This window comes from Silene latifolia, chromosome Y (genome assembly GCF_048544455.1).
Source record: "Silene latifolia isolate original U9 population chromosome Y, ASM4854445v1, whole genome shotgun sequence".
Lineage (NCBI taxonomy): Eukaryota > Viridiplantae > Streptophyta > Magnoliopsida > Caryophyllales > Caryophyllaceae > Silene > Silene latifolia.
In genome coordinates this window covers 351,713,240-351,730,192 of record NC_133538.1, presented here as the reverse complement: position 1 = coordinate 351,730,192, position 16,953 = coordinate 351,713,240, and positions in this window count along the sequence as shown.

Sequence of the window (16,953 nt, the reverse complement as noted above, 5' to 3'; positions counted from 1 at the left end):
GATTTTTAAAAAAAATCGATGTATAAATTTATACACGATTATTTCAAAAAAACGATGTCTATATGCTTACATAGACATGGGACTTTTACAAGAACCCATGCCTATTTAAAATGAACTTATATATTATTTTAATTTATAATGTATACATCAAATTAAAAAAACCGATGCATAACTAAAAAATACTTGGCGCAAGTCCCCCGAGTAAGTTGCGCCCATATTTTCCACATCGATGATTTTATTTTAATTATACTCCATTATTTTCAAAACCCTTCTTCTCCACCGCAAAACCCAATTTTCCACCGAAAAACCCACTTTTGCAATTTCCTTCATACTCCATCGCCGCTCCCATCGCACCGGTCATCATCATCGCTTCTAACTCTACTGGTCCTTTATCCTGAACTTTTGTCATCTCCTCTAAATCGTATTCATCTTAATTTATGGTTTTTATTTCTGTTTGATTTTGATCTTTATTTCAATTTTTCTCACAGTAATTCATTTTTTTTTTGGGTTCATTGCTTAGTTCTGCAACTCTCCATTGATTGCTAAATACAACTAAAATCTAGTATCAAATTGAGTGGGAAAATTAGGGTTAACTCTTATGTTAATCAATTTTTTAGTTCAATACTTAGTTTTCCTATTGTTAATTTAGGGTTTTGTCTTAATTTAGGTGTTTCTTGTTGTTATTTAAGTGTTGTTCAACTGTTGTTCATTATTGTAGGTCTTTTCTCATTTCTATAATTGGTTAAAAGAAATGAAGAGTAAGCGATTACAAACCTATTACTCTCCTTTTCATTTATCTTATGAAGCAGCTAAATAGTTATTACAATTCCAACCTAAGAAATCAATCAATGTTTCATGTCTACGGAAAATTTTAGTCAATTATACTTTCAACTTAACTTCAATAACTTCAGTTTGCTGCACAAGTACTCTTGGTCGGGAACCACAATAAGATGTTAGCTATCGCTAAGCACGAGCTTCCAATAACACTTGTATTGCAAAACTTTAGCCAAACACTTTTTCAAATCCTCAAGCCCTTTATGATAAGAATGAGTAAATGATGAACGTAAACAAGAGGTTCAAAATGGTAATGAATATTCATCGAAGTACCAAGATTGAAAAGATACCTCAAAAGTAAACAACCAAGGTATATAACAAAATCCATGCGATATTTGAGAAGGCTTCTGCAAAGGAGCCGAGCCTAGTTAAGATCGCATGCGGAGTTATAATTCAGTGACAAAATAATGAAATCGTTGGGTCATAATCATGTCCGCTTTCACGCATTACAAAAAAACATCGTCATCAATCATATTCTCTAGTGTAATGAGAGTAGAAAAGACGGAATAAAAAGAAAAAGATCACTTTTATTACCACTGTACAAAACAAAATTTAATAAACGATGACAAAAGAGAGCACTTTAAAAGTATTCATAAAGTGTTAAATGCTCATTACTCTCTTCTACGTCAAGCAACCCATCCTCGTGCTACATTATCAGATGAACATAAACGGAAATCATGCTCTAATATAGGAACTTTATACAACCTGCACAGATGTACTTTGTCCTAACTTATTGATAAGCTCACAATCTAATTACACAAAACCATAGGTTTCACAACCTTGCATGTTTCACCAAGCTCCATTACGCTCAAAATAAATTCTTGTCATACATTATGACCTCTACTCACACGATAGAATGACGTAAATAAATCATGTAAACCTAATTATACAATGAATCGTCAAGGTACAAATACTATATAAAAATATCTTATTCAACAAGAAGACCTAACTAAGAAACATTAAATTTTATTTTAGATTCGTTTCTAAGAACTACTAGTCAAATTTAGCATAAGAGGCAATAATCTTATTTAACTAACAATAGTCCTTTTAAAACAATAAATACAAATGATGATCGGAAGGCCGCAAATAAATTTGCGACAGATGATAGCATGACCGAATTAGTTTCCCTAGTCCGAGGCGGAGGATCCGAATTCACGCCAAATTTATCGACTTCTAATTCGGATTGTGACCTAAAATCCCAATTTCATACAAACCCGAAACTATAAATGACTTATTTTAATACTAGTTTATGAACACAAATTACAATCTTTTACCGTACCTATCATCAAACAACAATAATTATAAAATATAAACAAAAAATAGTATAACAAAAAAATTTGCATTTAATTCGAGTAATTACCTTTCACAAATGGAGAATCTGAGGAGGTCATCACTCATCAGTAAAACAAAGGAAGCGATGATAGAGCTTGAACGACGTTACCGATTGAGCCGCGACGGTGCTTGACAACGTATGCGAGAGGCCATAATGTATACACTAACAGTTAGACATGTCGCCAGGCTACAACTAGCTTCTATAAATGCTAGCATACTCTATTTATAGCTTTGCTAGAAGCATGTTCCAGTAGTAGTACCTGCCATATGTCAACGAAGATCAATACAATTATCCAAATGTGCTAACTATAGCTCTCTTCATCTAAAAATGTCACATATGGCAAACTCAATTGGAACTCCGTAGTAAAACAATAGTTTCAGGAGATCACAATAATTAACAAGTCCCTTGTCAGACAAAGAGCCAATATATCACATGATATCCCAAAAATAAAACAAGGGATGAAAAAAGTAGAAGAAATATTTGAGATAAGGGCTATGTTACTCCGACTCTTCTAGTTCCCTCACGTACCCGTGTCCGACACTCGACGCTCGGACAAGGGTATGACACTTCGACACCTCGTTTTAAACCAAAATATGCATATTTTTCATAAAAATGGCGAGTCCGACACTTGACACGCACCGGATCCTTCTAAACGAAACCGAGCAACATAGGATAAGGGCACAAAAGAAAGAACGACCATTTTCCTTGTTTTGGTAGAAGTGATGTTTAATCTAGTTTCGTACTCCATTTTTGACGTTCCACTTTCGAAGAAGACGCAAGTTATCACTATTGCAAACAAGATATGGACGAACTTTAATCGTTTCGACTTCTTTGTATGTGTACAAAAAGCCATTGAAAAAAAGAAAGCGGCGCTCTGATGCTGATCCACTTAAAAAATATGAATACATAACACCTGAAGTATGGAAGAGATTTAAAGCAATGCGTATGACCAAAGAATTTCAAGTGAGTTATTCAGTTAATATATGTATTAATTAGAGTTGATCGTTTGGTTTGGGCCGAAACGGGCCAGCCTACCCTATAAAAATGTGTCCAGTGGGCTTAATTTTTATGTCCGTGTCCGCTATAGTGGGCCTAGCATGCAGTGTCCATATCCACCATTACTAGTTAGCGGGCATGCCCACGGGCTTATGGACTTTAAAATATAAAGTAAAGAGCTAAAACTAAACAGAAGCTGCTAAGATACAGAAATGTAGTTGCTAAAAAATGTAGTTGCTAAGATACTCCATAATCTCATTCATCAAAATATTATTGTATGTAAGTTTGTGAACAGCCATAATTAATTGAAAGATAGACAAGAATTGATGAAACAAAAATTGGAAAAGGAACGGTTTGGCTGGTATATATTTCGAGAAATAGGGATGAAGAGATATGGTAGTTTAAGACCTATGAATTGAATAGTTTATCTTTTGCTAAACCTAAGAATATGAAGGGTTTTGATTTTTAGTGTTTTTAATTAATTCTTACTTGACTTACGATTGAGAATATGGTTTTTGTGTTTTGGCCTTTGGTCCATTGATGCCATAATTGTTTAGTCCGTATTTGTTTAGTCCAGTGTCCGTCCATTTAAATAGCGGGCTTGACGGGTTGCCTATGGACATATTTGTTTAGTCCAGTACGCTCTAGTATTAATTTCTTAATGAGAATTCCAATAGTTTGAGTACTTTTATATTCGTAGTTGACGAATTATACTAATATTATTTTACAAAGCTTCAAAGTGAACTAGCCGCAGAGGCAAAAAAGAATAAATACCCACATAGAATGTCTCGTGGAGGATATCGGAAAGTAAGGTTAAATTGGAAAAAGTCTCCGGAAGCCAAGAAAAGTGGTAAATCACCTCCAAAAATTAGACGAGGTGATTTATGGATAGAAGGAAGAGTAAACAAAAAAGAGAATGTCTTAATTTCAGGAGACTCGATCTTTTTGCTATTGAGAGAATTGTGAGCTTACGAATATTATTTAGACAACTTTCATTGTTCATTGCTTGAAATTGCTTATTTTATGTTTCTTTGATTTTTACTGACTTTGGTGAATGAACAAGTGGCAAAAGGGGAATTTCTTCCTAGTGGAAAGGTTGATGTATTGACAAAGGCCCTTGAACCGATGAGCATTATGGTCGTGTACGAGGTGTTTGGGGGAGTAGTGGGGCATAAGCGTTTTTGGTAAATGTACATATCGTCGGAATGAAGGGGTATCCAAAGAGTATTTGGACATGTTAACCCAAATGATTACCCAAAAGTAACCAAAATATGCAAAAAGAGATAGAATTTATTGTAGAGCAAAGAACAAATCACGCTTTGAAAAAAGTAACAAAAATGGAAACAGTTTCTCATTGAAAATGATCGTAAACGACAACCGAGGTAGAGACAAATTGTAAAAGTGGAAATGCTAGTTGTTACGAACATGATCAACTCGATCCGTTTGATGAGATACCTGAGAAGGTATATTATGTTTGGATATATGTATAATGGACATTGTTTGGTGTTAATTTCATATAACTATGGCTTGATTGTTTAACTTTTGGATTTTTATTTCAAGGGAGTTGAATGTCAATTAGCTGTGATTGACATAGAGATGCACAATGTGGCGCTTGGAAGAGTTTTTCGTCCCAACTCAGGCCTCTAGATCTTATGGTCAAGCATTTGGAGAAAATGATGTGAGAGTTTCAATTGAAGTTGTCTTGGAGGGTAAGGAGGATGCGGAATTACCTTGTCCCAACAAATGAATTTTTTTGTTGGTGATGCAATTGGATCTTTTTTGTTCGATGGTCAAAAATTTAATCACTTTTGGACATCCTAAGGTACATGCTCTTCTATTGTGTTTTATCTATTTAAAACTTGGTATATGCACCGTACATAGAAGAGTTTTTCGGTCCCCAACTCAAGTTCAATTTTTTGCCGATTAACATTCGTGGTTTCATCATATTCTTATACCGTATTTGTGTTCCCAATGTAGAGTAATCATGAGATATCACGAGAAAGGTCAAAGAAGTATACAAGTCGAAAGCAAACAAAGTTTGATGTCGGGACGTCGAAGAAAGTAGAGAGTGACAAAAGCAAAACAAAGGAGTCAATGGTGAGATCGAATAGTACTATGAAAACTCTTCTTAATAATAAATATGATTCTAGAAAGTTGATGTCCAAAGTGGTTGATATTATAGACGATCGTCAATCATCTTCACTTACTTTAAGTGAAAAGTGTTGGTTATAAGCAAACAGTTTTCCTCTCCAAGGATGACATGACTCAACTATTGAATATGAAAAGACTAAGTATATCATGCATTCAGGCTTTTATTGGGTAAGTGACTATTCAGGCTTTTTTGTGGAATTGAAATGTGAAATAAAGAGTATGAGAATAACAAGGCTCTCTGAGATACTAATTTAGATTAATTTGTATATCATAAGTGCTTGCATAGCATATGTGACAATGACAGATATGGGTTTATTTGTCCGCAAATTTCTTCAATGGTTGGTCAAACTGAGATGAAGCGAAACAAGATATATCTCTAACCGGCTGAAAGGAGGGAAAAAAAAGATTTATTTGGCTCCGTATTATCACGAGTAAGTATAATTGTCTTTTTTATGTCGAACTACATTGTTAATACGCTATTATAGTTTTCAAATATTTGATGTTCAATGTTGGGTTTTAATTTTACAAGAATCATTGATGCTTGCCATAATAGATATTATAGAGCACAATCAAGTTTATTGGTGTGATCCAATAGGAAACTCGTAGATTCCAATATTTAAGACCGTACTTAATACGTAAGCTCATCTTAATAATTACGATTGTTGTAAAATATTCATTGAAAACATGAAGGTAGTTGTATAGTAACTTTTTTTCCCACAATTCACCTATGTCATAGGTCTATACGAGTTTATGGCTATGAAGGGGGATCAAGGAAGTCTAGTAAAGTGCCGCAATGGATAAAACTTGATGTAAGTATTTCTCATGTTATATAACTTGAATGGTTGGTATCCACACTTACAATTGTTGCGTAGACTTTGTTCACTATTTTGATGGAAATGAATGTGTCATTTATACTTATGGCATGTTGTTTTAGTGTGCTCACAACCAGGTAAAAATGTAATGCGGTTACTACATTATGCGATACATGTTAGAGATCGTAACTAGTCCTAATTCGATGTGTTCTCTAGATGAGGTAATTTTTTTGTTTTTCATTCATTGATTCAAATTCACCGTACGGTAGTATTTTTGCCATCACCTAACAATTTTCATGTCCTACTAAGTTCTAATTTATTGAGCTACAACCCTGAATTGGATCGAGGTTATTTTAAATCATCACCGCACTCAAACCTCTCCCCTTGGCGTCTGAAAAATTGTTACCAAGTTAGTGCATTATACGATGAATTACCAAGGACATATTTGTTAGTAGCGTATTAGTGATTTGATAAAGCAATTTTCTTGACTTAGCAGACTTTTTTCAAGATACAACATCATATTCACAAGACGAAATCGAATGCAGGTTCGTGATTTATGGCGATTATTTTCTCAATGCTTAGTAATATAATGTATTAGTTTGTCGGATGATGGGTTTGGTTGTATATATGAAATATTTTGCTCACTAGTCAAATATGTAAGATGTATTTGGTAGCTATGACTTTGGATGTTGGTTTTTGCTTAATGTACTGGTTCATGCTTTCATTGATGAAAGACATGTTTTGGCGGATAATTAACGTATTTAATTTTTTTTTTTAAAAATAAATAAAAAGTATATGCATCAGATTTTTTAAAAAAGCTGATGTCTAATTAGATAATAGACATCGGTTTTTAGTAAAAGTATGATGTCTTTATATGGAATAGACATCAGATAAAATTCAACCGATGTCTATTGTCCAAATAGACATCAGACTAAAGTCTGATGTATAAGCAAAAAGAATATACATGTGTGAACTGTGCATCAGTTGCAAATCCGATGCGTATTGATGAAAATGTCGGATGTCTATAATGATTTTTGTAGTAGTGCCCTAACTACGAGCATGTTTTGATTTCACCTTTCGTGAATACGTGAGTAGTCCCTCTTATGCCTGAGGGATACAACCACAAAACCCAATCAAAGTCACAAAACATTTCGAACTACGAGCATGGTTTGATTTCACCTTTTCAGGTGGATACGTAGGCAGTCCTTTCTTACACAAGAAGGATACAACCATTCCCACAATCAAATACAATAATTCCCATACAAAATCCCTATAAAAAAGAGATAGGTAAAACCATTCCCTTTCCCACAAAAATACGAAAAATGAGCCTTTATCCCTTCCCACAAAATACCACTTTCCCAAGTGCAAATGTTTAGGACGATTCAAATTGAATTGCCTTCACCAAACGGATGGAAGAAACAAGCGTTCACAATTTTCGACACTTGCAATTCTCTTATTTAATTAATAATGGGAGGGATTACGCTTTCAACAACAAATAAAGTTTGTGGTCTACAACTTGTCAAAGCTAAGGTGTCCACTAACACACCTCACATAATAAAACTAGCACAAAACGCACAATAACTAGCTAGTACAACATAATAAAAACTCACAACAATACTACAACATAATAATAAAGCGGGTAATGGAGGTCTTCACTCTTCCATTCTACCCTTGCCTTTTTCCCTCGGGGTACATCTTCCCCTTGTGCTTCTTGTTGGCCCGCCTAGCACGACTTCCTCCTGGGAACGGATCCTCAACGGGTCAAGACGGCGCGCGGCCTCCGGTCTAGCACAAGACCCCATGTTCGACTCAAAAGAGCCAATGCACGACCCACCATATTCCTGGGGCTGAACTCCTCCTCTTCTAAGTGGTCTCATCACATTGGGGGTAGCTCCATACTCCTCGAAGAAGGCATGGTTGGCCTTGCCAACCTCTCGATACTTCAAGTCGACAACCTCGTCCTTGCAGAATTTGGATCTCTCTTCCACGGACGGAGCACGTGACCACTTGACATAAGCGGAGTCACCCATATCGTGGCGCAGGTTTGGCACCTCCAAAGTGACCGAGTGGCCCACCACCTTTCAAAGAATTCCACCACTCGGAGTTCCGAACACATTCTCTTGAACAAGAGTATCTTGAGCGGGCACCTTTTGTTGACGCCCTATTTGCCTCATGAGCCTTTTTAGGATATATGAAGGAAACAACCTTAAAACCCACAACCATCAAAGAACGAGGACTAGCACCTGGCGGGCAACCCGTGAAAGACCTCAAGTGCCACCACGGCACCACCCAACGGATATGAGGACCACCCTCCTCCGCCAACCTTGCTGCCCAATAGGCCTCGGTGGAAGCAAAACTATCCGGGTACAACTTCTTCCTCATGGTAAGATGACGGAAGAAATAAGAAGAAGGATTAAACGGAGGCTCTAAATACCTTAGCCTCTCCAATAGCCACACTTAGAGGATCCTTGGCGATCCAAAAGAGGGAGCTTCTCCACAAGAGCCTTCCTTGTCCAAAGCTTGGATAATCTCTCCAAGCACCAACCATGATGGATCTCTACCATGCTCCATTTTCTCAATCACATGGATGAGGGTCATGCTACCATGGCATCTTTGGCCCCTCATTCTTCAAGACATCAACAAAGAGGTACACATGGACAAGGCAAAATGCAAGAGCCCTTCTCCTAGCCACCTCCGAGACATTAACATCTAATCGGTTTGAAAAGATGTTGATAAGAGCCAACATATCCACACCATGTGGGGCAAGAAGAAAGTTGATTTGGCTTGTTGACAAGCCCAACATGGAACAGAATTTCTCCTTGTAGCACAACCGAGTCGGAGGAAGAACCGGAACACAACCCGGCCACCCACCAATGGCTCCAACTTCTTCTGCAAGAGGACAAAGCTCGCCTTTACGGAAACGCGAAAACATGATGTTTCGAATCCCAAAACCGAGAACATGCTTCAAGAAACAAAGGTTTCACCTTGACTTGACGAAGCACCAACAATTGACCAACTCCCATGCAAATGAGTTGATGCTTTTAGGAGGCGACAAATCCTACACCATTGTCGCAATGCGTTCTCAAAAGTATCCATGAAATATTTTTCCTTTAAGAAGAAGAGGTTTTATAGAGATGTTTTTGTGTTTCGGATGATGAAACAATGAAGCGCAAACTTCCTATTTATACAAAATGATTAGCGCATTTTTCGGAAAAAGGGGAGAGATGGCTTCCATCGCCAACGCTCGCGCCTCTTTGAGGCTCCTCCCGGGATTACCGCTGACTCGTCTCTTTCAACATGTATTTTTTCCCGACACCCCAAACCTCCCGCGAGAACCTCGCGCCTCTTCGGGTGATTCAGAAATTTTGTGTTTTCTCACACTCACATTTCCTTGTTTTCGCGTTTTACGAAATCCGACACGGTTTCCATGATGCAGCTTTAAACACTCAAATTTTGTGTTTTCTCACACGGGTTTCCATGAGTTTTATATTTTTTCGAGTCAATTTTCAAAACATTTCGGTGTAATTTAATTCACGACACGAGTTAATTGCCCAAATTCTCAAATCAATTCCTTTTGAATTCCAAACGCGACGATTTGTCACGGAATTTTCAAAATTTCAATTTTAACTTCAAGTTATCTTGGTTAATTTTGATTTTCAAGCAAATGCTTTACGTGTTTTCAACCAAATGCTTCTACGTGTTTACGTTTTTGCGATGTGCTATCATTTGCTGCTTTTCTACAAATAACGATGCAGAACTGCAGTGCAAAGCAAAAGGAGAATCAACAAATGACAGCTTCCCTCCGAAACACAACACAAAAAAAGCCAAAAATCACAAATAAACCACAATCCAAAAAACACATATATACAGACCGCCTCACGCAAAATGTAAATATGTACAAACAAGAGTCCAAGACACGGACAAACTATAACAACTACTCGACGTCTCCGTCGGACCGCCCTGGTCTCACTAGAGAGTCGCCGCTAACGCAGACACCACCACCAGCTCGGACTCCCTCTCGGGAACTCCAAATGCCTCACGCTCCATCTCGACGTGAAGCTCCTTCGCCGCAGCCAACCGAGCCTTCGAGAGAGGCAATCTCCGCGTCTTGGCTCGCAACGCGTCCTCGTGAGGCCTCAACTCCCGTCTCGACGGGTAATCCCCAACCCCTGGCCTCGATCATCGACCTGGCCGCCTCCAACTCAAGACGGACCGAGCAAGCTCGCACGATCCGCAGTGCCGCAAAAACACAATAATGATCTCAAGATCTAAAAACGTGAAATATAACACCAAATACACAAAAATAACACAAAAACGTACTGGAAAGCCGAGCCTCCTCGTAGCCAGGTCACTAGCAAACGCCCTCACGGGTTGGCCATCCGCCACATGTCCTGGTGACTAACAACACACTGCAAAACAAAAATGTCATTCAAAACAATGTAAGGCAAGGTATAAATGGAGAGAATTTTCAAGTCGAACTCACCTCGGCAGTCAACCTCCACCCGGTCTCCGTCGGGAAAGTCAAGTGAGTCCTTCATCGGTCGATTCCCTGCCATTTGGATCCACATTAAAAATGACAAACCCTCCTATCAAGAGAGGCTATAAAAACAAAAGAAAAGAGGAAAACATAACTCGATTGGGTACCAAGCAAGCCTCGACAACCGGAAGGTGTCGTAGTCGACGTCCCCGACAGCAATGCATCCTCACCTCCCCGACCGTGAAGGTGCTCCTCAACCTCGTCAGAGTCGACCTGAACAACACCCCAAAGTGTCAACCGGCACGACGAAAGTCTCGGTAAAGCACTTGCGAACTAAACGCTGTGAAGTACCAACCGGCTCAATCGCTGTCCAAGTACGACGCGAGGAGATGCGAGGGCAAACGCCGATGGCGATGGCGCACACCCGCAGTAGTGTTCCCAGGCCGCCCAACAAACGCATTCGAGACAAAGCTACTACCAATCGGGGCTTCACAAGCTACCTAATCATCCTATCTCTGTCTAAGGGAGAAGGGGGAAGAGAACAAGAACTTACATCAAAGAACCCAAGCTTGTTCACGCGACGCCTGCAGTCCTTGTAAGTCGACTTGGTCGACTTCTACCGAGACACCGTCCAACCCCTCACAAGCAGGTGTCGAGGGAACACCGCTTGTAGTCCCCTGACGCAGGAGGAGTGAAGTAAGCATACAACCAAGCCCTCAAATCAAACACAAGAACACAAATTAGCCAATTTCTCAAAAATTGCCAAAGTCAAAATCAAAATCAAACCAAAAAAAACTACCACAAAAAAAAACTCGTAACTCAAAGATGAGGCGTAACACAAATTAGCCAATTTCTCAAAATTGCCAAAGTCCCCGCTCTCCCACTGTCTCCTGGACGCACCGCCGCGTGCAAGTAACGAGTGAAACTCGCAAAGCCGTAACCCGCCAAACCGACCCAAAGTGTCAAGGTCGGTAAGGAGAGGAAGCACCTTGGTCGATAAGCGCTCGCCCTTGTCACCAAAGTACGTGGCACCCAAGAAGTACCACAACCACGGTCGCGCCTCCCTCGCGTGGGCCTCAACCTCTCGCTCTGACTCGCCAACGGCGCGAACAACACCGCCACCCTCTCGGTGAAGTGGCCCTTCACGTAGAACTCGAATCGAGCACGAGTGACGTCGGAAGGCTCGGCAAAGCGTGCGATCAAGGCGGTTACCGCAGAGAAGAAACTCTCTCCGTGTCGCGATAAACTCAATAGGCAACTCGCCGCAGGGAAGGCCGGATACCATGGCGAAGTCCTCTAAAGTCACGCCGACCTCCCAAAACTCCATGTGGAACGATGACGTCGTATCCCAATACCGATCCAACATAGCGCAGATCAAACATAGGTTCGACCTAATCGAGGACCTGTGAATGTCCCGCCAAGCGGCCACTAACGACCCAAAAGCCGAACTCTCTATCAACGCTCTCGACCCGGCTCGGAGAACGTCGCAAAGACCCAAGGAGGTAGAAAAGCCCGAGAAAGTCCTCATGGTGCCGATCTCCTGAAATCAAAAACAGACAACGTCAGAATGCCTATTTAAGCTCGACACTTCAAAAATGACAAAATTCAACCAGGGAATGCGACTCACCATGCCCTCGTGAGCACGGTGGGAAAGGTGTCGGTCCACCGAACAACAATCAATCGGCTACCGTCAAAACCCTCGGCCCACTCGGCGCCGCCCGTAAAAAAGCAACCCCCGCGGGGCCGTAACTCGCACGGCTCTCCATTTCCCGGCGTCAAGATCGTCCTCGCCTCTCCTCTCCGCCTTTATGACCGCGAGACTCGCGTGGTGGATAGGGCCCAACTCAACGACCACTTGACGTCCCGCAACGTCCGCCTAGTCGAAGAAACCCTTCTCCCGAGATACTGCGCCTCGGCCCCGGTCACCTCCGAGCTCTCACCGATGCTAATGCCCCAACAACGTGCTCCTCACGCTCCTCGACGGCCCCGAGGCCCCAATACCGCTCGGAGGTCTCTTCTCCTCGCAACGTCCTCCACAACCACGGCGGTGTGCTAACCGGAGTACTAACCGGCCCGACCGAACAACTCCTCAAGAGTCGCGACCATGAACTCCTCCCGCCCAACACTCTCCTACAAACAAAAAACGTCGGCCAAAATTTCAGGCATTAGATTAGGACATGAAATGGATAAATCCAAAAACAAAAACAACTGCAAAACAAAAACAAGGGGCAATCCCGCCCCAAACCATTCACAAAAAAAACACAAAAATGACTCGCCCCTCTTTTCAAGCAAAAGACGAGTCAAAATCACAAAACGGCCTTTCAAGACCCATACAAGCTCCGCGAAAACCCCCAAAATACATTCCCGACACAATGAGGATTTTTCTACGGTTCAAAAGGCAATTCATACGCTAATTTGAGCCCAAACCGGTCAAAAATTCAAAAACGGCTGCAAAAGGCAAAACGTGATTTTATCACGCCTCAAGGTGACCTAAAATACCAATAAGGTCCATTTCAAGGCAAACTGACTCGATTCAAGCCTAAACAGCGCTTATTTTGTCGGACGTAAGAGACATTTAGTCGCAAAAAGGCAAAAATCCAATTTTGCCCACAAACATCCAACAAAGGTCCTTAGATGGCAAACACGGGTTTTCCCAACTACAATGCAACCTAGTGGGACCCACTATCCAAGCAAATAAACTTGGCATTGCGAAGTGAGACGGTGTCTCACCTTACTCGCGTTTTTCGAACATAGGGAGGCGGAACGGGGACGAAATGCAAACTAAAAGCACCCTATGCTCCTAAACAGGTTTCTAACCTAATGCAAACATCAATTTCACTCGAAATTGGCTCAATCAAAAACGCCCAATTCGATTTTTAGGGCAAAATTTTGCCCTAATTCAATCAAGCTAAAAATCGACAAATTTGAATGGATTCAAGAGGAAATACTTATCTTGAGATGACATTTGTTGACAATGGCACAAGTGAAAGTAAGCTAGAAGGTCCTTTAATGGCGATTTTGCGAGATTTTGAGGTTGAAGATCAATAATCATCCGCAGCTCAACCTCGCGTCTTTTTAACAGAAAATAGGGAAGTCGGCTTTCATCGCCAGATGGCTCGCGCCTAAACCAGGCCTCTCCCTTGCCTTTTCAACGAAATTTGGGCTTTGGCCCAATTTCCAATCAACAAATTCGGATTTTCGTTGACGATATTGAATGTCGTCATATCCTCAAAAACAAACAAAACCAAATAGTGAAAATTCAAATTCCCTATTTTCAAAATTTCAAAAACGCGATCAAAACCGCCAACTTCAAAAATAATAGCGAAAATTCAAAATCGCTATTTCCTCAAAATCCGAACGACGGCAATTAAAACCGTCAATTCCAAAAATAATAGCGAAAATTCAAAAACCGCTATTTCTCCAAATTTCAAGCAACGACGGCACATAAACTGTCACTTCGATCAATAGTGAAGATTCCAAATTCACTATTTCCATCACATGTCAACGTCGGCACATAAACCGTCACTTCAGTTAATAGCGAAGATTCCAAATTCGCTATTTCCACAAATGTCAACGGCGGCACATAAACCGTCACTTCAAACGCTATAGAAAACTCAATTTCGCTATTTTCCTTCAAAATTAGAACAAACGGCGATCAAAACCGCATTGAAAATTCAAGCCAACGAATGGTGAAGATTCCAAATTCACTATTCCTTCAAATACCAGCAGGGGGCTTCCTCGCGGAACCCACTCATTCCAAAAACGGTGATAGTGAAAATCCAAATTCACTATTTCCACAGCGGCATCACGAGTTCGCTACATTCAAAATAAGCCCATTCGACGCGGCTATTCCCATGGTCCATTAACCGACCGCTGGCGAGCCTTTGTCCGCAACACATCAAGGATACATCCCGAAGATGCCTCGGGTACATTTCCTTACCATTGGGTCAGCGAGCCTTTGTCCGTAACCTTTCAAGGATACATCCCGAAGATGCCTCGGGTACATTTCCTTACCATCGGCTGGCGAGCCTTTGTCCGCAACCTTTCAAGGATACATCCCGAAGATGCCTCGGGTACATTTCCTTACCATCGGCTGGCGAGCCTTTGTCCGCAACACATGCAAAGACATATCCAAGATGCCTCATGTATGACTCCTTCTTATGGTCAAGCAGCCTTTGACGTAGTCTAACGGACTTTAAACGACCCGCGCGGACAGTCGATGGACTCTAAACTGCTTCGACGACAGGCCCTTGACTCGCCCTCGAGTCGCCTTGGCGTCGCCCTTCCCGACAGGCAGTCCTTGGCCGAATTCTTTCGAGTGGCCTCGACGTCGCTTGGGTCTCCAGGTTGTAATCTTCGATTGACCTTGGGGCTCTACTTTGACTTTCGCCCTGTCCAAGCCTCGGTCAAAGTGGGGGCTTTGTAGATACCCAAGATCTTTTGAGACTCCAACAAACACCCGAAGATTATCGAACTACAACATGTTTTGGAATCGCGGCGTTTGATCGACAGTTTGTGTACAACTTTACGTCGAAAAACTTAAAACGAGTTCGAAAATAAAACATTTCAAAAATACTTGGAGTGTTTAATGCACGGCGACGGGGTCGCAATGACACTAACTAGAGTCAAAACCGACACCGGACCAAAAACCGACTCAAAATTCAAATCCCGACTCCAACAACGAGTCAAACTGAGTCAACCACAAAAACAAAATATCTCATAGCCTTCTATGCTAAGTTTTCCCGGATTCATGTTGGTCAAGTACCAAACATGTGACTACAAAACCTAGGATAGAACAAATCATGATTGCGTTTGTTGTGAAAGCGACAACACAGCTCGAAGACCCGCGACGTGGCTCGCGCCTCTTTGAGCAGCCCAGGTGGCCACGTCTCTCAAAATTCACACAACCACTCATTCTCCTATAAATACCCCTCAAATGCTACCCATTTGAGAGTTACGCGAGTGTCCGCCCCCTCGTTTCTCCCTTAAAATTCTCGACTCGACTTTTAAAGTCACAATCCGACGCGTATTTACGACCTACCGATCGTAAACACGAGCCTTACACATTTTTTGGTACCGTCATCGTGCATTAAACCACTTGACCTACCACTTCGACCACAACACCATCACTAAACTTTTAAAACACTCTTTTCCTTACCAAAACGGTTTTAAACCGTGTTTTTTCCGATCAAACGAGTTGTTACACTTACGTCGGTCACTCGCCATAACCAAACATGTAAGTATGAGGGTGTAAAAATCCTCTTTTATTGTGTTTTCATTTGTTTCATGACTCTAACATGCTAAAACATGGAATAAACGAGCCAAAACTGATTTTTGGTCTGAGGCAGAAGCCCCTTAGGTCGCCAACTGGCTCGCGCCTAAATGGGGTATTCAGACCAGAAATCAACCGTGTTTGTTCTCGTCATTTCCCTTAATCCATTTTTCATATTTGTAATCGGTTTTTACCATTTCAAGTATTTTCAAAACCCTTTTGTTTCATTTCACATGTTTTAACCATAAAATATTTTTCACCCTTGGTTCCTCATACCATGACGGTTAAATCCGTATTTCGGTGATAATATTTGGTTAATGACATTTAGAAGGTATTTTAAAACCTTTTATTTCATTTCTTTACATTTCCAAACAAACATATTAGTCACCAACACAAAATCATCCTTGATTCTACATATCATGCCGGATTTTAACCCGGGTACGATGACGAGTATCTACTAATTACATTCAAAATGGACTTAAAACAATTAGTCCATAATCATTTTCCAAAACTATTCATGTCAAGTTTGTCAAATCGAACCCGACACCGAATATTATCAAATAATGATGATTATTCGTGTCTAGTTCTTCAAATCAACAAATGCGGTCTAAACGACCCTTTTAAAATCAAACCGGGTTCAAATACCCATTTTCAACACGTTTTCTAACGTTTTTTAAAAGGTCAGAACACGGCATACAACCGTTGGCTAACCCGCGCCTCAAGCAGGCCTTTTCTTTCTCATTTTCAAAACCGAGGGGGCTCCTTACACCGCCGGTCGGCTCAAGCGCCTCTTATAGCCGTCTGGTGCAGGGCCTTTCCCTTCCAAAGATTAGTCTCAGGACGATCCCGACTCCGGCTAACCCGGATATAGGACGGATCAGATGACTATTCATTTATTCAAAACCATATTTGCAAAATGCCTTACTAAGACAAATGGATCATGTTATGCACCCTAAACCTAATACGGTAAATGGATGTTTAATTTCCGTCTTGCATGCAAATCAACCATTAATCCAACTCGACATCTTATACTTGATACTTGGATTAAATCAACCGACTTAGAAAGCTCTCACATGTT